Genomic DNA, 24,147 nt, shown 5'->3' with positions numbered 1-24,147 from the left:
AGAGAGAGAAAGGAGAAGATCTATTGGTGGAGTATGGAATTATCTCAGGACTCCAAGTTGAGGATGAAGCCGGGCCCCAGGGGGACAGTCAGGGATGAGGGTCTTCAGGAATGCCTAATTTCTCTCAGTTTCTGTCTCCACTGCTCTCACAATGCCAACTTTATTCTTTTGCTTAAGATCTTTCAGTCATGGACCCAAAATTCCTAGGAAAGGAGCTAACTGGCCTAGCTTAGTATAAGAAGCTACCCATGTCCCAGTCGACTACAGCTGTGAGGTCAGGAATTCCATAGTCTGGAGACATGGTATTTCCTACTACACTTATTTGGGTGGTATGTGAGTAGGTAGAGGCAGTTTCTCGAAAAGGGATACTGAGCAAAAAATTAAGTAGCATGCTTACTATGCTTGCTACCCTATTCTCCTTTGTGCCAGCTAGCTGGACCTCAGCTCTGCTGGACCTCTTAAGGTGCTCTAACTTGTCCATTCCTCCAATGAGCTACATATTTGCACTTCAAAAAATATGCACATGATATGCAATCTTCTTTTTGTTTGTTTATGTTCATGTACAAACAATGTATTATAAATGCCTGTGTGTTTATCTTGTATGTATATATAGAGAAAGAAGTATTTCTTCAATTGTGTTTATGAGAAGTTTCTAGGGAAAAAAGTAATGTTGTCTGGTCAGATAAGATCTAGAAGCACTGAGCTAAACAAAGATATACAATTTCTTTATAGCATGACTTCTCAGGTTTAGTGGGCTAATGAGTACTACATATTCATGAGAGAGAGAGAGACCATTCAAACTTATTTGAATATATGTATATATGTGACTGTATGTGTATATATATATATATATATATTTTTAATTTGAGGAATATTTGTAAATGTATTGGTTATTATGTAAAATGCAATTTGGGAAATGCTGGCTTGGGTTTGAAGATAAGCATACATTTCCCTTTGAAAAAGTAAGAGACAAGCAGATTGTATGCAAAAAGAGATGAAAATGTGTTAGTATAAAAGTTCAGAGGCAAGTGGAAGAAATAAGCAACTTTGGAAAAAAATTAGCCAGGGCAAGACATGGGTTCTAGCCCTTCCATCTCCCATTGACTTTTCAAGACCTCCAGTAAGTGATGGACTCTGCTTCCTCTAGTGTAAAATGTAAGATTAAAACATTTTCTTTTTGGAACACCAACTGTATTTTTCATGGTGTTTGTATTGATTTATGAAATACTGTGCCTCAGAATTTAGCACTCTTTGGAGTATGTTTCTATATAAGTTTAACATCCAAATCTAGTTCAGAAACAGCAATAGGTCTAGCCATCCTCTTTAACTAAAATTATTGTATCATTATAACTGGTAAGTAGATTGTCAACATTTTAATTTCTCTTTTCTTTTTTTCCCTGTACCAGATTCTTCCTCCTAAATCAAAAGCAGTGTTTTTTTGGGTTTTTTTTTTTGTTTTGTTTTTTTAATTAAAGCCAACATTCCATGAGACCAGCTGACAATGATGTATAGAAGTTTTAAATATCTTTTTTTTTTTGGAGACAGAGTCTTGCTCTGTCATCCAGGCTGGAGTGCAGTGGCGCAATCTCGGCTCACTGCAAGCTCTGCCTCTCAGGTTCACACCATTCTCCTGCCTCAGCCTCCCGAGTAGCTGGGGCTACAGGCGCCCACCACCACACCCAGCTAATTTTTTCTGTATTTTTAGTAGAGATGGGGTTTCACTGTGTTAGCCAGAATGGTCTCGATCTCCTGACCTCGTGATCCACCGGCCTCGGCCTCCCAAATTGCTGGGATTACAGGTGCAAGCCACAGGTCCAGCCAGAACTTTAAGATATCTTTATCATACCTTAAAAGAGTTTGACTAAGATTGTTTGGTGAGGACAAAACAATCATCCATCCAACCACCATTTATCATGCCCTTTCTATGAACCTGGCTCTGTTTTAGATGCTCAGGCTGTGACCGTGAACAAGACAAAGCCAAGTCCTGCCTCCATGGAGCTTCCATTCGAGTGTGTGTGTGTGCACATGTGAGTGTATGTGCACGCGTGTGCATGTGCATGTGTGTATGTGGACTGAGTACAATAAATATATAACATAGGGTCAAATAGATAAGTGCTAAGAAGAAAAATAAAGCAGGCTAAAGGGATAAAGAGTGATTGAAGGTGCTGTGTTAGAGAGGGTGGTCAGGGAAGGTCTCTTTGTTCAGATATCTGAGCAGACACTTGGACTAAGGGAGTGCATCAGGAGGCTCTGTAAAGGAAGACAGTTCCATCTGGAAAGGCAAGTGCTAATGCCCTGGGGTGCTCATGTGCTGGGTGTGTCACAGGAGCAACAGGGAGGCCATAGTGGCTGGTGTCCGGTGATGAAAGGGGAGGGAGAGATGGGAGAGGAGTCAGAGCTTTAGTTGGGGGAGGGTGTGCGTGTGTGTGTGTGTGTGTGTGTGTGTGTGTGTGTGTGTACATGGAGGGGGAAGGGGACCAGACAACAAAAGGCCTTGTTGGCTATAGGAATAATTTTTTATTTTATTCTAAGTGTGATGGGATAAAATAACCAGAATGCAAAACAGCAGGAACATCATCTACGTTCTTTTATTACTCTTTCATCTCAATCATTGTGGCCAAAAAATTCTTACATGAAAGGAAACGAAACACTTGTACTATCTGGCAATCACTTTAAGAGAAGGGACACAAGGAAATAGCAGTACGGCGTAGGGGAGAGCCATGATGAATAAGCCCTTTTTAAATGGGAGGGGCACCGCTGCTGCTTTGGGGTTCATTTGTTGTCTATAAATATCACTGTTAAATACAACCCATTAACTTGGTGACTGGGTGAAGAAAGGCAAGTAGCACCAGGTTGGAACTGCCTACTGGTGAGTCAGAATGTTCTGCTCCTACCTGTATGCCTGAGGTGAATGGAAAGCTATTTGTAGGTAGAGGCATGCTGGCACAAGCTGGGAAGACGCATAAATCAAGTGACACTCAAGGCTTACTTGTGTCAGAAGCAGAGAGAGCTTTTACTGTACTCTCAGAAATCCACTTAAGATATAAAGAGATTAGGTCAGAGGAAGTAAACAGTCCTCTGTCTTCCTTGTAATACACCTATTAGGTGGATTTCCAGCAGGTTGCTCTGGCCTGACTCCTGGGAACATCTTTTTTAATGGCATTTAGAAATGTAACAGATTTCAGGTGCCAGGGCCTGACAAAGTGGCTCCTCAGTTGCTCTGAACTTGGTAGCTTTAAATTCTAAATCTGCCTTATCCCTCGAGGACTCTACGTATGAGTGAGACCTATTATTTCCTCTCTTCTTTTTCACCATCTCAGGTGTTGGAACTGGAATAAACCTCCGTTCCAGTTCTAGCTCCAGAACTTGGTTGCCATGTGTCCTAATTAGCAAGTACATGATCATTCCATGCCTCAGTTTCCTCATTTATAAAATAGGGACAGTAACACGTAGCTGTTGGGTGAGGATGTAAAGTGCCAGCGCAGAACGTGGCACTCAGAAAGCACTTGAGAAATGCGATAGATCTTGGAGAGAAATCGAAAGGGATCTGAGCCTCCTGGAGCTATCACTTGATGATTGGTTGACTTGAGGGTCATTTCTACAAATTGTTGGCATTCAAAAAATTGAAATTCAGCTACAAAATATATGTGGTCCCTATTTACACTTCATCTAGATACTCTTCCACTCTTCCCTTTCCTACAATCCTGCCCAGTCACAGAAAGGGAGAGGAAGCAAGACTTAGTAACCACCTACTGCAGACAAGGCATTTTACATTATCTTGTCTCACTCGATCCTCATAACATTTTAAGTAAGTAAGTGTGTATTACTATCTTCACTTATTGATTGAGAAAATAGAGCTCTGGAAAGCGGAATTAAGAACTTAGCAACTGACAAAGTGGCAGAGATGGAGTATCAACCTAGGTCTGCTTGAATCCCAAATCTGAATTCCTTCCAGGACCCGGGGTGATCTACTGAGAGCACACTACCATCAGCAAATACGGTACTGCACCAGAAGAATCTCCTAAACACAAAATAACAAGGGAAACTGGAGCCAGGTGAATTTTACCCTTCTGGCCTAGTCTCTGCATCTCACTGGACTATGTGAATAATTAATGTCCCAGAAATGGGGCCAGTCCTTTTGTGGATAGTTGAGTATAAATCTATCCTTAGGCAACATGAAGCAAAGATACTTCTGGCCTATTTTTAAAAATCAACTCCCCTGCTTGACAACCAGTCCAAGGGTCTTATAGCCCTTATAGATGTCCTCATTTTGAGCCTCAATCTCCATCATGGGGGGCCACCATCACTCTTACAATAGCTCTACCCAGATGTGAAGACAGATCTTCAATCTCACCATAGGCTTCTCTTTTATGGAATGACTAACCTTTAGGTTTCTCATATGACCTATTTCCTTGGCCTTTTAATACTTTTCACAACTGTTTTCTGGACACTTTCCAAACTTTCTACTACTTGTCAAAGTTACTGAGTCAAAAAGGAGACATGAATTCTAATAGAGCTCTGAAGAAAGCTGAATTTAAAGGACATCCCCCCGCCCCCATCTTACATGCTTGCCTCCAGCTTCCACACCCCTGGGGTGTGCTCCGTGTCTGTGCTGCAGCACTAAAGGATCCAGTCATTTTTCCCGTGGTGAAGAAATGCCAACTTTGAAAAAAATAAATTAGGAAGCCAGGGCTTCTGACAGTATCTGATAGAGCTACTGTTGCTACTATTGTACTGAACAATCCTAATATATATCCTTTTTAGTTCTAAGAAGGAACATACATAAAAATGAGTATGTTTTCCACTAGCATCAAGAACTCACAAAGGATACCAAGGAAATGGATCAATTAAATGCCCCTTATTAATATTCTTGGCCTAAGAAGAGGAAAATCCTTAGTTAATAAACAAGTGGGAAGGTACTCATACCAGGCAAGCAGATAAGATTTTTAAAAAAACTTTACAGCACAAACTGTTTCGAAGTTTTTAAAGTACCAAGATTTGGTCTGTCTTTATAACTTTTGGGGAGTTTAAAAGGAATTACTTGGAATAAAGAAGCAGCTAATGCTTTTAAAAATACTTGCTCACATATATCTAGCCACAGGAAAACATGTTCATAATTTGATATTTGAAGTTTCAGTATTTGATTTGGTTAATTATTTTGACAGTTATCAGTTCATTAAACATGTGTTTCAATTCAGTTTGAGGATTAGAAGAGCTTTCGGAATTCTTACATGTGATGTCTTTGTTGCATCTTTGATCAGTAGTTTTTTTTTCTCTTGAAACTATATTTTCTGGTTTTAAAGAGTCAATGAAAAAAATGAATGATTCAGTTTGCAGAAATTTTGTATCTAACAAATCGATCAAAACAAACAGACAAATCTGGCTACAAATCCTGTCTCCCACACTGGCAAACAGTGGAACATTGAGAAAGTGATTTAACTCTCTGTGCCTTAAGTTTCTGTGACGATTAATACATACGCAGGTCTTAATATGGCCTTGGAACGCGATCACAGCTTAGAAAACATTTGTGTCCCTTACATCTTTGTCAACTTCTATTTGTTCAGTTAATTTGAATTCTAATCCAGTCCCTCAAAGTATTAGTTATCTTGCCATTTTAACAATCTCATCATTGGTAAAAGCATTTAAAATGTCATTTAAATTAAACCTTTTGAAAGTCCAACTGAAATGCTGCTTATAAAATCAAATTATTTTCTGGCTTTTGGTTTTTTGACTTTACCTGGAAAAAGTCCCTATTATTTCTTCATGAACCTTATTAGCTTGTAACATTTCCACTCCTTGTAACGTTTAGGTGTGCCATATGTCTATGTTTTCTGTCACCCAGCATGTCATAATTTTCACCTGTGACATAAGCCTTCCTCTGCTGCATGTGTACCCCTTGCTGCCCTGTGGTTCCAGGAGAGTTAACTGTTGTTTTTGATAAGAACTTCTATTTTCCTGACTTTATTTACCCATAACATTTTTTTCCTCTCATAGAGTTTTTTCCTCCCTACCATTTTCTTAAGCCAACTTAAAAATTAGGAAACATTAGTATTAAGTTTCTGGCTTAAAAAATTGGAGGAGTGGGCAAATAATACCAGTTCTCAATTTTTATCTACTAATGGAGAGAGACAAAAGTTACCACACTCTGTGCTAAACTCTTAGTTTGGTGACCCCCAGTGAACCACAGCTCTCGGAGTTCTTACCCTTGTGTAGTTCCCTCCCACTCTGGGCTTTATCATGGAGCCATCTTTGGCCAATGGGACATTTAGCAAGTATGATGCAATGGAGGCTTGATAAGTGATTTCATACTGAGGCTTGTTTTCTTGGAATATTTGCTCTTGGAACCTTGCTGCCATCTTGTGAGAAAACCCAAGCAGCCACATAGATGGATCTATGTGGAGGAGGAGAGAGGTCCCTGGCCAACAGTCCTGGTTGAGGTCTGGCTGACAATACAAGCTTGCCAGCTTTGCGAGGAAACAATCTTGAAAGTGAATCCTCCATCCTCAGTTGAGCTGCCTCAGCTGATACTGTATGGAACAGAGACAAACTATCCCTGCTGAACCTTGACCAAACTGCAGAACTGTGAGCAAATAAATGATTGTTGTTATTTTAAGCCACTATGTTTTAGGATGATTTGTATGTGGCTGTAGACAATGGAAGCATAAAATCACTCTCATTCCTAACCTTAAGTGCAAAAATGAAGAGAAACTGGCAGCAAATTGACAGTGCTGTGTTGATTCCAGATCAGTATAATTCTCCCCCATCTAAGACTGAGAGCAAGGAGGGGTCTGAAGCTCAGATGAGCATCAAATGGCACTTTTCTAGTAGGAAAAGTTTTAATTGTTTCATTCCTCCCTTTCTTCTTCCTTCTCCTCCTCCTTCTCTCCCTTCTCTTTCTTCCTTTTTGACACATACTCATCAAGCACTTGGCAGCCAACAAGACAAACGCTAGCTCTGACAGAGCTTGTTTATCTTCCTACCATTTCTATTCTTTACCAGATGTTATAACCTGTGATACACTGAAGTGTGACTTCCTCTCTTGTCCATTACACAATGCTAAATTGTTGAAAAATGACCAAAAGATGGTTGGCCAAGTAGGAGGAACAACTGGGACATGAGCTCATCTTCAAAGAATGACAGATACGGATGAAAGAAGAGATGAGATTATATGTGCTACATTCATACTTACCTGGTTAATTCTTCCCAACACATATTATCTAAGGGTAGAAGAGCTCTGCCCCCTTTTTTTCTTTAGTGGGTGGTGTGTCTCTTAACAGGTGTCAAAACTCCAGTCTTGCCTGTGGAATGTTTCCTGGCTCCCCCTTGCTGGAGGACACAGTTCTTTTCAGCACTCATAAGATTTATGAAGCCTCTGCACGTGCTGCATCCTCCTTGCTGTGTGAGAGAGACCGTAGATTTTAGAAACTGGGGCTAAGTCTCTTTCTCCCTGCAAAGAAAAAATCAAATGGGCAGTAGGCTTCTGGTTCCTCTTACACTGAGCAGCTGACAAGAAGACAAGTTTCAGAAATCCTGCAAAGGAAGGAAAAAGTGAAGGAGATTTGTTGTGATATACTTTGTTTACTCCAAAGCAGAAGCAGCACTGGTCATTTCATCAGGCAACTGAAGATTGAGATGTTATCCCTTTTATTCTGTAGAGAAATAGCACAATGTAATAGTTGTAAGAATAGGCACTGGGGTCAGACTGCTTGGGTTCTTCGTGATCTTCTGCACTGAGCTTAGTCAGGTTGTTTAGTATCATTCAATTGTCCAAATTTATAAAATGAAGAAAATAATAGGAACAACCTTAGGAATTGTTGGAAAGAGCAAATGTGCATAATAAATGAGCAATAAATATTAACTATTAGTTTTAGCTAGTCAGTCCTCAGAAACTTAGCATTTTCCTTCCACTGATTGAACATATTCTTAATTCTGCAAAAAAGGAAGGATTATTTTAAAGAATCTATGGACAAGCTGTTTTGAATGTATTCTATTTTAGTTTTCTCACAAGAAATGTTGCTGCAAATTTGAAACTTCTAGCTTCAGAAAAACTTAATTTAATCTAAAAAATATTATAAAGCTCTATCTCATGAGTCTTTTCATTTGTAAACATTTAAGTAATCTGTGGAGTCAAGATTTTATTTTATTTTATTTTTATTTTTTTATTATTATTTTTAAATTTATTTATTATTATTATACTTTAAGTTGTAGGGTACATGTGCATAACGTGCAGGTTTGTTACATATGTATACTTGTGCCATGTTGGTGTGCTGCACCCATCAACTCGTCATTTACATCAGGTATAACTCCCAATGCAATCCCTCCCCCGTCCCCCCTCCCCCCTCCCCATGATAGGCCCCGGTGTGTGATGTTCCCCTTCCTGAGTCCAAGTGATCTCATTGTTCAGTTCCCACCTATGAGTGAGAACATGCGGTGTTTGGTTTTCTGTTCTTGTGATAGTTTGCTGAGAATGATGGTTTCCAGCTGCATCCATGTCCCTACAAAGGACACAAACTCATCCTTTTTTATGGCTGCATAGTATTCCATGGTGTATATGTGCCACATTTTCTTAATCCAATCTGTCACTGATGGACATTTGGGTTGATTCCAAGTCTTTGCTATTGTGAATAGTGCTGCAATAAACATACGTGTGCATGTGTCTTTATAGCAGCATAATTTATATTCCTTTGGGTATATACCCAGTAATGGGATGGCTGGGTCATATGGTACATCTAGTTCTAGATCCTTGAGGAATCGCCATACTGTTTTCCATAATGGTTGAACTAGTTTACAATCCCACCAACAGTGTAAAAGTGTTCCTATTTCTCCACATCCTCTCCAGCACCTGTTGTTTCCTGACTTTTTAATGATCGCCATTCTAACTGGTGTGAGATGGTATCTCATTGTGGTTTTGATTTGCATTTCTCTGATGGCCAGTGATGATGAGCATTTTTTCATGTGTCTGTTGGCTGTATGAATGTCTTCTTTTGAGAAATGTCTGTTCATATCCTTTGCCCACTTTTTGATGGGGTTGTTTGTTTTTTTCTTGTAAATTTGTTTGAGTTCTTTGTAGGTTCTGGATATTAGCCCTTTGTCAGATGAGTAGATTGCAAAAATTTTCTCCCATTCTGTAGGTTGCCTGTTCACTCTGATGGTAGTTTCTTTTGCTGTGCAGAAGCTCTTTAGTTTAATGAGATCCCATTTGTCAATTTTGGCTTTTGCTGCTGTTGCTTTTGGTGTTTTAGACATGAAGTCTTTGCCCATGCCTATGTCCTGAATGGTACTACCTAGGTTTTCCTCTAGGATTTTTATGGTATTAGGTCTAACATTTAAGTCTCTAATCCATCTTGAATTAATTTTCATATAAGGAGTAAGGAAAGGATCCAGTTTCAGCTTTCTACTTATGGCTAGCCAATTTTCCCAGCACCATTTATTAAATAGGGAATCCTTTCCCCATTTCTTGTTTCTCTCAGGTTTGTCAAAGATCAGATGGCTGTAGATGTGTGGTATTATTTCTGAGGACTCTGTTCTGTTCCATTGGTCTATATCTCTGTTTTGGTACCAGTACCATGCTGTTTTGGTTACTGTAGCCTTATAGTATAGTTTGAAGTCAGGTAGTGTGATGCCTCCAGCTTTGTCCTTTTGACTTAGGATTGTCTTGGAGACGCGGGCTCTTTTTTGGTTCCATATGAACTTTAAAGCAGTTTTTTCCAATTCTGTGGAGAAACTCATTGGTAGCTTGATGGGGATGGCATTGAATCTATAAATTACCTTGGGCAGTATGGCCATTTTCACGATATTGATTCTTCCTATCCATAAGCATGGTATGTTCTTCCATTTGTTTGTGTCCTCTTTTATTTCACTGAGCAGTGGTTTGTAGTTCTCCTTGAAGAGGTCCTTTACATCTCTTGTAAGTTGGATTCCTAGGTATTTTATTCTCTTTGAAGCAATTGTGAATGGAAGTTCATTCCTGATTTGGCTCTCTGTTTGTCTGTTACTGGTGTATAAGAATGCTTGTGATTTTTGCACATTAATTTTGTATCCTGAGACTTTGCTGAAGTTGCTTATCAGCTTAAGGAGATTTTGGGCTGAGGCAATGGGGTTTTCTAAATATACAATCATGTCATCTGCAAACAGGGACAATTTGACTTCTTCTTTTCCTAACTGAATACCCTTGATTTCTTTCTCTTGCCTAATTGCCCTAGCCAGAACTTCCAACACTATGTTGAATAGGAGTGGTGAGAGAGGGCATCCCTGTCTTGTGCCAGTTTTCAGAGGGAATTTTTCCAGTTTTTGCCCATTCAGTATGATATTGGCTGTGGGTTTGTCATAAATAGCTCTTATTATTTTGAGGTACGTTCCATCAATACTGAATTTATTGAGCGTTTTTAGCATGAAGGGCTGTTGAATTTTGTCAAAAGCCTTTTCTGCATCTATTGAGATAATCATGTGGTTCTTGTCTTTGGTTCTGTTTATATGCTGGATTATGTTTATTGATTTGCGAATGTTGAACCAGCCTTGCATCCCAGGGATGAAGCCCACTTGATCATGGTGGATAAGCTTTTTGATGTGTTACTGAATCCGGTTTGCCAGTATTTTATTGAGGATTTTTGCATCGATGTTCATCAGGGATATTGGTCTAAAATTCTCTTTTTTTGTTGTGTCTCTGCCAGGCTTTGGTATCAGGATGATGTTGGCCTCATAAAATGAGTTAGGAAGGATTCCCTCTTTTTCTATTGATTGGAATAGTTTCAGAAGGAATGGTACCAACTCCTCCTTGTACCTCTGGTAGAATTCAGCTGTGAATCCATCTGGTCCTGGACTTTTTTTGGTTGGTAGGCTATTAATTATTGCCTCAATTTCAGAGCCTGCTATTGGTCTATTCAGGGATTCAACTTCTTCCTGGTTTAGTCTTGGAAGAGTGTAAGTGTCCAGGAAATTATCCATTTCTTCTAGATTATCCAGTTTATTTGCGTAGAGGTGTTTATAGTATTCTCTGATGGTAGTTTGTATTTCTGTGGGGTCGGTGGTGATATCCCCTTTATCATTTTTAATTGCATCGATTTGATTCTTCTCTCTTTTCTTCTTTATTAGTCTTGCTAGCGGTCTGTCAATTTTGTTGATCTTTTCAAAAAACCAACTCCTGGATTCATTGATTTTTTGGAGGGTTTTTTGTGTCTCTATCTCCTTCAGTTCTGCTCTGATCTTAGTTATTTCTTGCCTTCTGCTAGCTTTTGAATGTGTTTGCTCTTGCTTCTCTAGTTCTTTTAATTGCGATGTTAGAGTGTCAATTTTAGATCTTTCCTGCTTTCTCTTGTGGGCATTTAGTGCTATAAATTTCCCTCTACACACTGCTTTAAATGTGTCCCAGAGATTCTGGTATGTTGTATCTTTGTTCTCATTGGTTTCAAAGAACATCTTTATTTCTGCCTTCATTTCGTTATGTACCCAGTAGTCATTCAGGAGCAGGTTGTTCAGTTTCCATGTAGTTGAGCAGTTTTGATTGAGTTTCTTAGTCCTGAGTTCTAGATTGATTGCACTGTGGTCTGAGAGACAGTTTGTTATAATTTCTGTTCTTGTACATTTGCTGAGGAGTGCTTTACTTCCAATTACGTGGTCAATTTTGGAGTAAGTACGATGTGGTGCTGAGAAGAATGTATATTCTGTTGATTTGGGGTGGAGAGTTCTATAGATGTCTATTAGGTCTGCTTGCTGCAGAGATGAGTTCAATTCCTGGATATCCTTGTTAACTTTCTGTCTCGTTGATCTGTCTAATGTTGACAGTGGAGTGTTGAAGTCTCCCATTATTATTGTATGGGAGTCTAAGTCTCTTTGTAAGTCTCTAAGGACTTGCTTTATGAATCTGGGTGCTCCTGTATTGGGTGCATATATATTTAGGATAGTTAGCTCTTCCTGTTGAATTGATCCCTTTACCATTATGTAATGGCCTTCTTTGTCTCTTTTGATCTTTGATGGTTTAAAGTCTGTTTTATCAGAGACTAGTATTGCAACCCCCGCTTTTTTTTGTTCTCCATTTGCTTGGTAAATCTTCCTCCATCCCTTTATTTTGAGCCTATGTATGTCTCTGCGTGTGAGATGGGTCTCCTGAATACAGCAGACTGATGGGTCTTGACTCTTTATCCAGTTTGCCAGTCTGTGTCTTTTAATTGGAGCATTTAGTCCATTTACATTTAAGGTTAAGATTGTTATGTGTGAACTTGATCCTGCCATTATGATATTAACTGGTTATTTTGCTAGTTAGTTGATGCAGTTTCTTCCTAGCCTCGATGGTCTTTACATTTTGGCATGTTTTTGCAATGGCTGGTACCGGTTGTTCCTTTCCATGTTTAGTGCTTCCTTCAGGGTCTCTTGTAAGGCAGGCCTAGTGGTGACAAAATCTCTAAGCATTTGCTTATCTGTAAAGGATTTTATTTCTCCTTCACTTATGAAACTTAGTTTGGCTGGATATGAAATTCTGGGTTTAAAATTCTTTTCTTTAAGAATGTTGAATATTGGCCCCCACTCTCTTCTGGCTTGTAGAGTTTCTGCCGAGAGATCTGCTGTTAGTCTGATGGGCTTCCCTTTGTGGGTAACCCGACCTTTCTCTCTGGCTGCCCTTAAGATTTTTTCCTTCATTTCAACTTTGGTGAATCTGGCAATTATGTGTCTTGGAGTTGCTCTTCTCGAGGAGTATCTTTGTGGCATTCTCTGTATTTCCTGGATTTGAATGTTGGCCTGCCCTACTAGGTTGGGGAAGTTCTCCTGGATGATATCCTGAAGAGTGTTTTCCAACTTGGTTCCATTTTCCCCCTCACTTTCAGGCACCCCAATCAGACGTAGATTTGGTCTTTTTACATAATCCCATACTTCTTGCAGGCTTTGTTCATTTCTTTTTCTTCTTTTTTCTTTTGGTTTCTCTTCTCGCTTCATTTCATTCATTTGATCCTCAATCGCTGATACTCTTTCTTCCAGTTGATCGAGTCGGTTACTGAAGCTTGTGCATTTGTCACGTATTTCTCGTGTCATGGTTTTCATCTCTTTCATTTCGTTTATGACCTTCTCTGCATTAATTACTCTAGCCATCAATTCTTCCACTTTTTTTTCAAGATTTTTAGTTTCTTTGCGCTAGGTACATAATTCCTCCTTTAGCTCTGAGAAATTTGATGGACTGAAGCCTTCTTCTCTCATCTCGTCAAAGTCATTCTCCCTCCAGCTTTGATCCGTTGCTGGCGATGAGCTGCGCTCCTTTGCTGGGGAAGATGCGCTCTTATTTTTTGAATTTCCAGCTTTTCTGCCCTGCTTTTTCCCCATCTTTGTGGTTTTATCTGCCTCTCGTCTTTGATGATGGTGATGTACTGATGGGGTTTTGGTGTAGGTGTCCTTCCTGTTTGATAGTTTTCCTTCTAACAGTCAGGACCCTCAGCTGTAGGTCTGTTGGAGATTGCTTGAGGTCCACTCCAGACCCTGTTTGCCTGGGTATCAGCAGCAGAGGCTGCAGAAGATAGAATATTTCTGAACAGCGAGTGTACCTGTCTGATTCTTGCTTTGGAAGCTTCCTCTCAGGGGTGTACTCCACCCTGTGAGGTGTGGGGTGTCAGACTGCCCCTAGTGGGGGATGTCTCCCAGTTAGGCTACTCAGGGGTCAGGGACCCACTTGAGCAGGGAGTCTGTCCCTTCTCAGATCTCAACCTCCGTGTTGGGAGATCCACTGCTCTCTTCAAAGCTGTCAGACAGAGTCGTTTGTGTCTGCATAGGTTTCTGCTGTGTTTGTTATTGTTTACTGTGCCCTGTCCCCAGAGGTGGAGTCTACAGAGACAGGCAGGTTTCCTTGAGCTGCTGTGAGCTCCACCCAGTTCGAGCTTCCCAGCAGCTTTGTTTACCTACTTAAGCCTCAGCAATGGCGGGCGCCCCTCCCCCAGCCTCGCTGCTGCCTTGCAGGTAGATCACAGACTGCTGTGCTAGCAATGAGGGAGGCTCCGTGGGTGTGGGACCCTCCCGGCCAGGTGTGGGATATGATCTCCTGGTGTGCCTGTTTGCTTAAAGCGCAGTATTGGGGTGGGAGTTACCCGATTTTCCAGGTGTTGTGTGTCTCAGTTCCCCTGGCTAGGAAAAGGGATTCCCTTCCCCCTTGCGCTTCCCAGGTGAGGCAATGCCTCGCCCTGCTTCAGCTCTCGCTGGTCCGCTGGTCGGGCTGCAGCAGCAGACGAGCACCGATCATCCGGCACTCCCCAGTGAGATGAACCCAGTACCTCAGTTGAAAATGCAGAAATCACCCGTCTTCTGTGTCACTCGCGCTGGGAGTTGGAGACTGGAGCTGTTCCTATTCGGCCATCTTGCTCCGCCCCCAAAGTCAAGATTTTAAACTAATACATATCCCTCACAACTCATTACAGTATACATTATACAATGTAATACAGTATACAGTATATAAGTAAGATTCGTGAAGTAGCTTTAAGTTATCTCTGCCTGTGGAAAGTTTTTGATCATGTATTCTTTTTGAAAAAGACCATTCACTATGGAGAACTAGGACCACTACTATATGTTCAATCTTCAAAGAAGTTCTATGTTAGGATTTTTATTGTCAGGTCAGCCAAGTTCATCCATAGGCACACACGTTCACTTATCAATAGAACTTAACAAATACTACATTTCCTTTTTCTTTCTTTTTTTTTTTTTTTCTTGTAGTGAGAACACTGAACACAGGATCTAGCCTCCTAACAAAGTTTTAAGTCTACAATACATTATTGTTAACTAAAGGCACAATGTTGTACAGCAGCTCTCTAAAACATACTCATCTTGCATCACTGAAACCTTATACCCATTGAATAGCAACTCCCCATTTTCTCCTCCCTCCAGTCCCTGGCAACCAACATTCTACTCTCTGCTTTCATGAGTTTGTCTATTGTCTTAGTTCATTTTCTGTTACTTATAACAGAATACCTGAAACTGGGTAATTCACAAAGGAAAGGAATGTATTTCTTATAGTTATGCAGGCTGACAAGTCCAAGGTCAAGGGGCTACATCTGGTGAGGGCCTTCTTGCTGGCAGGGACTCTTCTGCAGAGGTAGTGCAGGATATCACATGGTGAGGAGGCTGAGTGTGCTAGCTCGGGTCTCTCTTCTTATAAAGCCACCAGTCCCACCCTCATGATAACATATTAATACATGAATGAATTAATCCATTCATAAGAGCAGGGCCCTCATGATTCAATCACCTCTTAAGGAAACCATCTCTCAATACTGCCATATTGGGGATTAAGGTTCAACATGAGTTTTGAAGGGAACAAATATTCAAACCATAGCAGCTATTTTAGATATCGAACATAAGTGAAATATACAGTATTTGTCTTTCTCTGACTGACGTCTTTCACTTAGCATAATATTTCTCTAGGTTCATCCATGTTGTTGCATATTGCAGGAGTTCATTCTTTTTAAAGGCTGAATAATATTCTATTATATGTATGTACCACAATTTCTTTATCCATTCATCTATCGATGGACACCTATGTTGCTTCTACCTTTTGGCTACTGTGAATAATGCTGCAAGGAAGGTGGAAGTACAAATACCTCTTTGAGACCCTACTTTCAGTTCTTTTGGGTATATACCCAGAAGTGGGATTGCTAAATCATATGGTAGTTCTATTTCCAATTTTTAAAGGACCCTTCTTTTTGCCTTCCATAGTGGTTGTACCATTTTACACTCCTACCAACAATGCACAAGAATTCAAGTTTCTTTACATTCTCACCAACGTGCGTTATCTTCTTTTCTCTAATAGACATCCTAACACTCTAATGAGGTGATATCTCATTGCGGTTTTGATTTCCATTTCCCTCATTATTAATGATGTTGAGCATCTTTTGTTTGTTTGTTTGTTTGCTTTTTGAGATGGAGTCTTGCTCTTGTTGCCCAGGATGGAGTGCAGTGGCATGATCTTGGCTCACTGCAACCTCCGTCTCCCAGATTCTAATGATTCTCTTGCCTCAGCCTCCTGAGTAGACGGGACTACAGATGCCTGCCACCACACCTGGCTAATTTTTCTATTTTTAGTAGAGATGGGGTTTCACTATGTTGGCCAGGCTAGTCTCGAACTCCTGACCTCAGGTGATCCACCAGCCTCAGCCACCCAGAGTGCTGGCATTACAGGCGTGAGCCACTGTGCCCAGTCAAACATCTTTTTATATAACTGTTGACCATTTGCATGTCTTCTTTGGAGAATGTCTATTCAAGTATTTTGCCCATTTTAGTAGGGTTATTTGTTACTATTTTATTTTTTGCTATTCAGTTGTAGAAATTCCTTATACACTTTGGATATTACAGTAATCCCTTATCAGATATATGGTTTGCAAATATTTTCTCCTATTCTGTAGTTTGCCTTTTCACTCTGTATCATTTGCTATGTGAAAGCTTTCCTTGCCTTTCCTTTCCTATTCCCTCTCTTCCTTCCTTTTCTCCTTTTCCTCCTCCTCCTCTTCCTTTTCACTCTTTCTATCACTATTTCTCTCTGTCTCTCATTGAGACTTGCATCATTTTCCTCCTGATTTACTTGAGACTGCTGAGTTGGATTTTGTGTGCGTGACCTAGAACAAGTGGCAGTGAAAGACATCTAGGTAACCTATAAACTTTACCTTGTGAAATGGGAACTTGTCCCCTTCTACTCTCCATTCAAACCGTGTTGTAAGGGCTAGGGTGGAACTTTCTGAGTGTCTTCCATCCCCCTTTCTTTTGGTAATTGGTGTTATGGCACATTATGGATCTGGTTTACTTGGTTAACTTAGTCGATCATAAAACTGTTTGGAAGGCCTCATGCCCATTAGGATGGCAAGCCAAAAAACATAAAATAATAAGTGTTGGCAAGGATGTGAAAAAATTGGGACCCTTGTGCACTGTTTATTGGTAGGATTGTAAAATGATGTAGCTGCTATGGAAAACAGTATGGTGAGTCCTCAAAAAATTAAAGGTAGAAATACTATATGATCCACCAATTCACCTTTTGGGTATATAACCAAAAGAATTGAAAACAGGGTCTCAAAGAGATGTTTGTACACCCATATTCATAGCAGCATTTTTCACAGTAGCCAAAATGTGGATGCAACCCAAGTGTCCACTGATGGATGAGTGAGAAAACAATATGTGGCATCTACATACAATGAAATATTATTTACCCTCAAAAGGAAGGTAACTCTGACATGTGCTACAACATGGATGAAGCTTGAAGACATTATGCTCAGCGAAATAAGCCAGCCACAAAAGAACACATATTCTATGATTCTATTTATATGAAATATCTGGAATAGTGAAATTTATAAAGACAGAAAATAGAATAGTGGTTTCCAGGGCCTGGGGAAAGATGGGACGGGGGAGTTATTGTTTAATGGAGGCAGAATTTCAGTTTGGGAAGATGAAAAGATTCTGGAGATGGATGGTGGTAGTGGCCATAGAACAATATGAATGTACTTAATACCACTGAACTGTAGGCCTAAAAATGGTTAAGAAGGTAAATTTTATGCTATGTGTATTTTACCCCAATACAATTTTTTAAAAAGATAAAAAATAATAAAACTGTTCGAAAGTCTTGTTTTGTTTCTTGCTGGTTGGAAAAATCCTTGTTATAACCCTAGCACCCAAGTTTTGCAATATTGTTTTAGGCCCAGCTACTGAAATTGGTTTTCTTGAGCATTTTTAAGAGAGAATTAAGGTAAGGACTAGACCCACTTAATTTTATTCAAATAAAGAAATGAAAGAGACACAGGTATCTACTTCTAGATAACGATAAAACTTTAGAATAAGTTGGCCCTAAGTACAGCTTTGTTGTGTCTCTGTCTTGGAGATATTAAAAACGAATCTAGAAAAACAAATGACACCAGATGTTTCTCTCCAATTGATTTGTATCAAACACCATAGGTTTACCTCAGAATGTGGACTAATTCCAAGAGCTGAGAGCTAAATGTGAAGCACCTTAGATATACATGCACACACACACACGAACACACACATGCAGACACGCATGCATGCACACACACACACACACACGAGACCCATGCACTACGTAATTAGAAAACTGCATTCCATATTATAACCATAGCCAGTCTTCATCAGTTATTTCCACATCTGAACCCACTCAGTGGAGATTTCCTGTTCGGTGCCTGATCTTGATGTTTTCTAGTCCTAATATTTCCAGCAATGGGCCAAGTGTAGGTGCCAGATAATAGCAGAATCAGAACTTCAAATACTTGTTTTGACCAGAGATACCTAAAAGGCACAAATCCTTCTGTTTCTTCATAGGTCTGCTCAGACGGCTGTGCCCAAGGAGTCAGCGAGGGTCCTGGATGTTTCTGGCTTCCAATACATGAGAGGCGTCCTGTTACTAGCAATGAACCAGAGTCCTAGAGTCTGGAAAAGCACTTTATATCCTCAGCGATCAGGTGAGAAATGGCCAATTGATGGTGCTGGAAGGTGAAGATGTTTAATTATTTCCATGACGGTTTATATCAATATTTAACAGAAATATGCTATGGCTCGTTTGATGTGAAGTGCATGGTAAAATGATGGATTTTTTTTCTTTTTAACTATCTAATAGTCTATGAATTTCCCCCCAGGAAAGAACTGTCCAGCCTAGTACTTAGCACAGTGTCTTGGCAGCAAGTAAGCAGAGCTGATTGCTTGAAGGAATGCATGCTCTGTCCAAAGCCTCATCAATTATCACCTAATAAATGTAATAAGTTCTGTGATGAAGACTCTTAAGTTCTGGTGTTGGCGGAGAATGCATTTCTAGAGTAAATCTCAGGATATTCCTTCAGAGTAACATGAGGTCCAACCCATCTATGCTTTTCTGCTCTCCTGGGATCCAGTGAGACGTTCCCCTGGGGTGTGGAAATCTAGGTTTCCTGGATATGGAAAGGTTTGGAGGGAAGGCTCCAAGGAAGATCATTGGAGAAGAGTGGAGGGGGGCCACTCCAGAGGCCTGAGATCATGGCTAAGGGTGGTCCTGGAAAATGCTCCTCTTATCAATCATGGTAGCTACTACAGGAATGGATATTTGGTGGGAGGAAAAGAAAGCAAGTGAAGAAATTTGTGTTTACCTCTTCTATGTGACTCCGAAGTTGATCCATAATTGACATCTGTGAAAAAGAGAAGCAAAGCACCTCCTCCTTTCAGGACCACCTTGAGAAAAAAAAAAAAGAGGTGTTTTTAGCTTCCTCTTCCCTGTTTTTCTTTTGTATACAGTCTAGCCTTCTCATTGTATAGATGAGGAAACTGAGGATCAGGGCAACAAAGTGACTTCCCAAAATTATCTAATCAGTGCAGTGCTGGAGCTAAAATCCAGGGCTCGCGACTCTGCAGACCACCATTGTTTTTATTACTTTCCCCTCTGTCTTCTACCTAGTCCTCTTTTCTCAGAGCCCCCTCTCCTAGCCCCTCACTATTATCATAACTACAATTTATGGAGTGCTCACTATGTCTTAGGCACTGTACAATTTCCATGTATTTTATTTAATCCTAGCAGCTTTATAAGGTCAATATTATGATAATCCCCACATCATGGATGAGCCTGTTGAGGTTTAGTAGCTTACTTGGGGTTCCATCGCTGGTGGTGATTCCAAAGCCCATGGCCCAGAATTCCCACAGAAAACTTGATTTGTTCATAGTCTCCATTCCTCAAGACTAGGAAAGTTACAGGGCTGGTTTTTTTTTTTTTTTTCCTACTACCAATAATTCATGTTCAAGTGTAAATAGCCTGTGAATTACTTTGCTAGGGCTGCCATAACAAGGTGCCACAGACTGGGCAGCTTAAATAACAGAAATTTATTTTCTAATAACCCTGGAGGCTAGAAGTCTAAGATCAAGGAGTCCCCAGGATTGGTCTCCTCCAAGGCTCCTCTCCTTGCCTGATGGATGGCTGTCTTCTTCCAGTGTCTTCACATGGTCTTCCCTGTGAACAGGTCTGCGTCCCAATTTCCTCTTATAAGGAGACCCATCATATTGGATTAGGGCCCACCCCAGTGACCTCATTTTAACCTAATTACCTCTATAAAGACCCTGTTTCCAGATACAGTCACATTTGGAGCTACTGGGGGTTAGGACTTCTATGAATTTTAGGGGGACACAATTCAGTCCACAACAACCTGATATGTTGCCCCTGGCAAGAGTATTTTTATTCTGAAAGAAGTTTCTTAGATACAAAAATGCATAAGTCCAAAGGAATAAGCTACGGTAGGTGTTCCAAACACCAGACTAATATAGTAAGTACTCTGTTTAAAGGGAGGTGGGAAGAATACAGGTTTTACCTTCACTTTCTACAATATTGGCCAGTCCTGACTCTCAGATCATATGTGTGAATTCTCAGGTCATTTTCAGAGGCTTGGATTATAGGAAGAAAACAAACTGGTGGTGCCTATTCATCGGACCTCAGTTGACACCTCACATTTCTAATGATCATCCCTTTTGGAAAAATCTGTAATTCTCACGATTTAATGTAGTTAACAGCTATTTTCAAATTCCAGAGGTGCCTCGGGTGAATTCCCAGGGTCAATGAATGACACAGCCCTACAGCCATTTACTGTTAGCTTGGGAGCTATTTGCTTGGCGTGCAAATAATTCCTGGCTCCTGACTGAAGAGAGGCCAATTCCTCTTTCTCAGGAAGGCCCTCAAGTACTGTTGATAAATCCTCTTTTGTCATAAAATCCAGACACAGAGAGCCTGCTGTTGCACTCTGGCTACTTCCTGTAGTGAAGTAAAATCAGGGATAGGACACAGGGACAGTTGATGCAACTGGATGTCTAAGCCCTGCCCACCTGGGACTCCTGGAATCAGGAGTCAATAAGGAAATGAGGAAGAGGCGCTGCAGGCTGCAGAGGATGGGACGTCCTGGGATCCTCCTTTCCTGAGGGATGTGGGGCTTACACAGGGGCTCTATTGTTCATAAAAGGATGAGGTGCCAGACTCCTGTCCTGAGAAAGAGGAGAAGTCTCCCCTCCTCCCTTGCTTCCTGTACTCTCCCTCTTCTCTAGTCACCTTGGCATTGGAACTTGTCGTTCAGGTCAAACAAGTTGGTGCAGATGGCAGATTATTTTATCTGACATGTCCAACCTGTGTCAAAAAGGTGTCTGTTTGGTCACATAAATGCTGCCTGATGTTACCCTTCCCCTCCTCCCCACCTCCTACTGTTCCCAAAGCCCTAGCTTTATCTTCTCTTGAAGAATAGCTGGGTCAAAGTTATTCCCTCTGATTTAAACCCATCCATAGGATGGCAAAATGCTACAAATGACATCCTCATCCTTGGTATCGAATCCCGACTCTTCTGCTCATTTGGCATGACCCGTGTGAGTAGTCTGACCTCGCTAAGCCCTAATATTCTTCCCTTTGTACAATCATCTGTGAGTTCCCTTCTAACTCTCTGTGACTCTAGTAAGAAAGGAACAAAACACCTCACTGCTGACCACCAAGCTGAAGGGCTTGTGAGAGCGAGCCAGGCTGTCTTTGACTCTGAGGGGCACCGCTGGGCTGCTTCCTTCCATCTCTTAGGGTGGGTGAGCAGGCAGAGCCATGTGCTCCCAGCCTCCCTCCCAGAGAATCCCCTGTGGGACAAGTCTGGGCTTCACCCTGAGTGCTCCTGAAAGCAGGTCAGAGCCTGAGAGTGCAGACGGGTGCGAGGGAGGGGAGGCTCCACACATTTGTTTTTGATCCTCAGACCACGCCAGATGGACTTAGGATAACTTGGAATCTGTAAGTGAACATTCTTGTCAGGGGGCCAAAAAGGACAGCGCCAGGCCCTTCTGGGCTAGATTGTGTCTAAGGGTGATGCTCCCTCTCCCAGGCTGGGAGGCCGAGGGCCTGCTCTTTGCTGCGAGGGGAGGCAGCTGTGGTGCAGAAAGCTACAGTGTTTTTATTTCCTACTTTTGTTTCTAGCTCTTAGGCACCTTGGCTAGCAAAGAATCCATCCAATCTCCCCTTCCTTCTTTCCCTTCCTTCCTGCCTTTTCTCTGTCTCTCTTCCAAAAAGGCATTTATTTTCTCTTTTCAAAGCCATAACAAAAAGGCATTTATTTTCTCTTTTCAAAGCCATAACAAAAATGTTTATTGTTGTTTCTCAATAAAAGGGTGAAACCACAGTGAAAAAATGTAGTTCCTGCTTCATATAACATCCTTTCTCTAGAATAGTCATCTGTCTCACACTCCAAGACCCAGTAACTTTTGTTAGGTCATTAACAACTCTTTAATACACATTATTCAGAAAGCCTGGGAAGATAGAGATTTTCATGTTATAGATTTTCCCATATACTTAAGAAATATATTCCATGGCCTAGAAATTTTTTAGGCGTGTGTGCACAGTCACAAATGTACTACTAGTTTGTAAATAACACGAATATTTGTTCATGGAGGTGGAAGGGATGTTTCACATGATTCATAACCATCTGGTTATAGAGGAGGAAATGAGGTGTTTGGCAAATATTCTGGGTTTTTTTTTTTTTTTTTTTGCCAGTGAATTATTTTTTTCCCCAAAGAAGTTAAACATGTGCTCCATGGCCTACAACCTGCAAGAGGTCCTGTACTGTTTATTGTGATAATCTGTGGGCTCGTGGTGCCTATGCTGCCACAGAGCTGTACAGCCACGGAACACAGCTGCCTGAAGTTAATGATTCAGGAGTCACCATCTGTGCCGAGTTCTGTCTCTTCGGCATATACCACACAGACACGTCCAGAGGTGAAGGCAGTGCTTACACTCACAAATTAACATTCCTGCTCATCAGAACAACTTTCCAAGGAGAAGGCCCAGTCTTCTGAATATTAAAACTTTAAGTGAGTCATTAGAATCTTATGTTTGGGGAGTCTATGGGCCAAATTAGTCAGCCAGACAGTGTGACAAGTTGAACACGAATATATGTAACTGGACGAGCTACAAGGGCCTTACTAATCAGTTAGCTAGAACAACCTCCTTTTATATATGCAGATCCAATTTTCCAGTTCAGTTGTGCAGAAGGGGCTATTCTGTATCCCTGTGGTTAAGGCTAAATGTTAAGGCACACCATGCGAGGGGCAGGAAGGATTTATCCCTTGCTGTAACGGTTCTTAACTTACCTGTGTGAATTCTCTCCTAGAAGCGGGTAGGGTGGGGTCCTGGAGACCTGGGCAGGGAAGATCTGTTCCTTGAGTTTGGTCAGTGAGGAGCAGAGAAGGATCCAGAGGTGGTATCTGATCTGCAAGAGGAGACTGGAACATAGATCCAGGCTCCCTGCCCAGTGAGCTGTCATCATAGAAGTCTTGGGCAGAGAGGCAGAGTCTATATACACACACACACACACACACACACACACACACACACACACTGGAAGGAAACTGAGGCAGAAAGAGAGCATTCCAAATAGAGGCCAGGATGCATGCCCAGTCTGGAGGGAGTTTTCCTTCATAGGGCACAGCTGCAAGCCCTTTACATAAGGTATTTGTGGCTTCTGCCATAGGTGAAGAAGAAAAGGTTGAGATCAATAAGTTTGCTCAGACACCTTCCCTTTGACACCACAATATGGGAGACAGGTACATACCTAGAGCTTGAGACAAGAGATGTGAAGTTTTCAGAAATTTGGAAACACTTGCAAAGTATATGTTGTGTGTGAGTAACAAAGATTATTTGTGGGAGAGAAAAGCAATTTTGACCTACTAGTCTTTTTTGCTTTTCTTCAGAAGTTAGGGGCATACATGTGTCATACTTTGTACCTGCTTTGTTAATAAATTGGTTATGTTTGATACAAAGGTCGAACAACTCTAATCCCAAACTCCAAAATCTAAAATGCTCCAAAATATGAATGTTTTGAGCACTAACATGGGGCTGCAAGTAGAAAATTCCACACCTCACCTCGCGCAGTGAGTCACAGTCAAAACACAGTCAAAACTTTGTTTTGTGCTTAAGATTATTTAAAATATTGTATAAAATTATCTTTAGGCAACATTGATAAGGTATATATGAAACATAAATGAATGTTGTGTTTAGACTTGGGTCCCATCCCTGAAGTATCTCAGCATATATAGTCAAATATTCGAAAACCCAAAAGTATCCAAAATCTGAAACCCTTCTGGTCCCAAGCATTTCAGATAAGGGATATTCAACTTGAATTTAAAAATGTGAAGTCCTAGAAAAAAAGTTTAGAAACATAGGCA

At 40.8% G+C, this 24,147-nt stretch overlaps 1 pseudogene; it reads left to right on the top strand.

The window, feature by feature from the left end:
• Window positions 1-22,779, top strand: part of LOC139364007 (uncharacterized) — a 37,648-nt pseudogene extending 14,869 nt beyond the window's left edge.
• The last annotated feature ends 1,368 nt before the right edge of the window (window positions 22,780-24,147 follow it).

Source organism: Macaca nemestrina, chromosome 7 (genome assembly GCF_043159975.1).
Source record: "Macaca nemestrina isolate mMacNem1 chromosome 7, mMacNem.hap1, whole genome shotgun sequence".
Taxonomy (NCBI): domain Eukaryota; kingdom Metazoa; phylum Chordata; class Mammalia; order Primates; family Cercopithecidae; genus Macaca; species Macaca nemestrina.
This window is presented reverse-complemented; position numbering and strand designations above follow the sequence as displayed.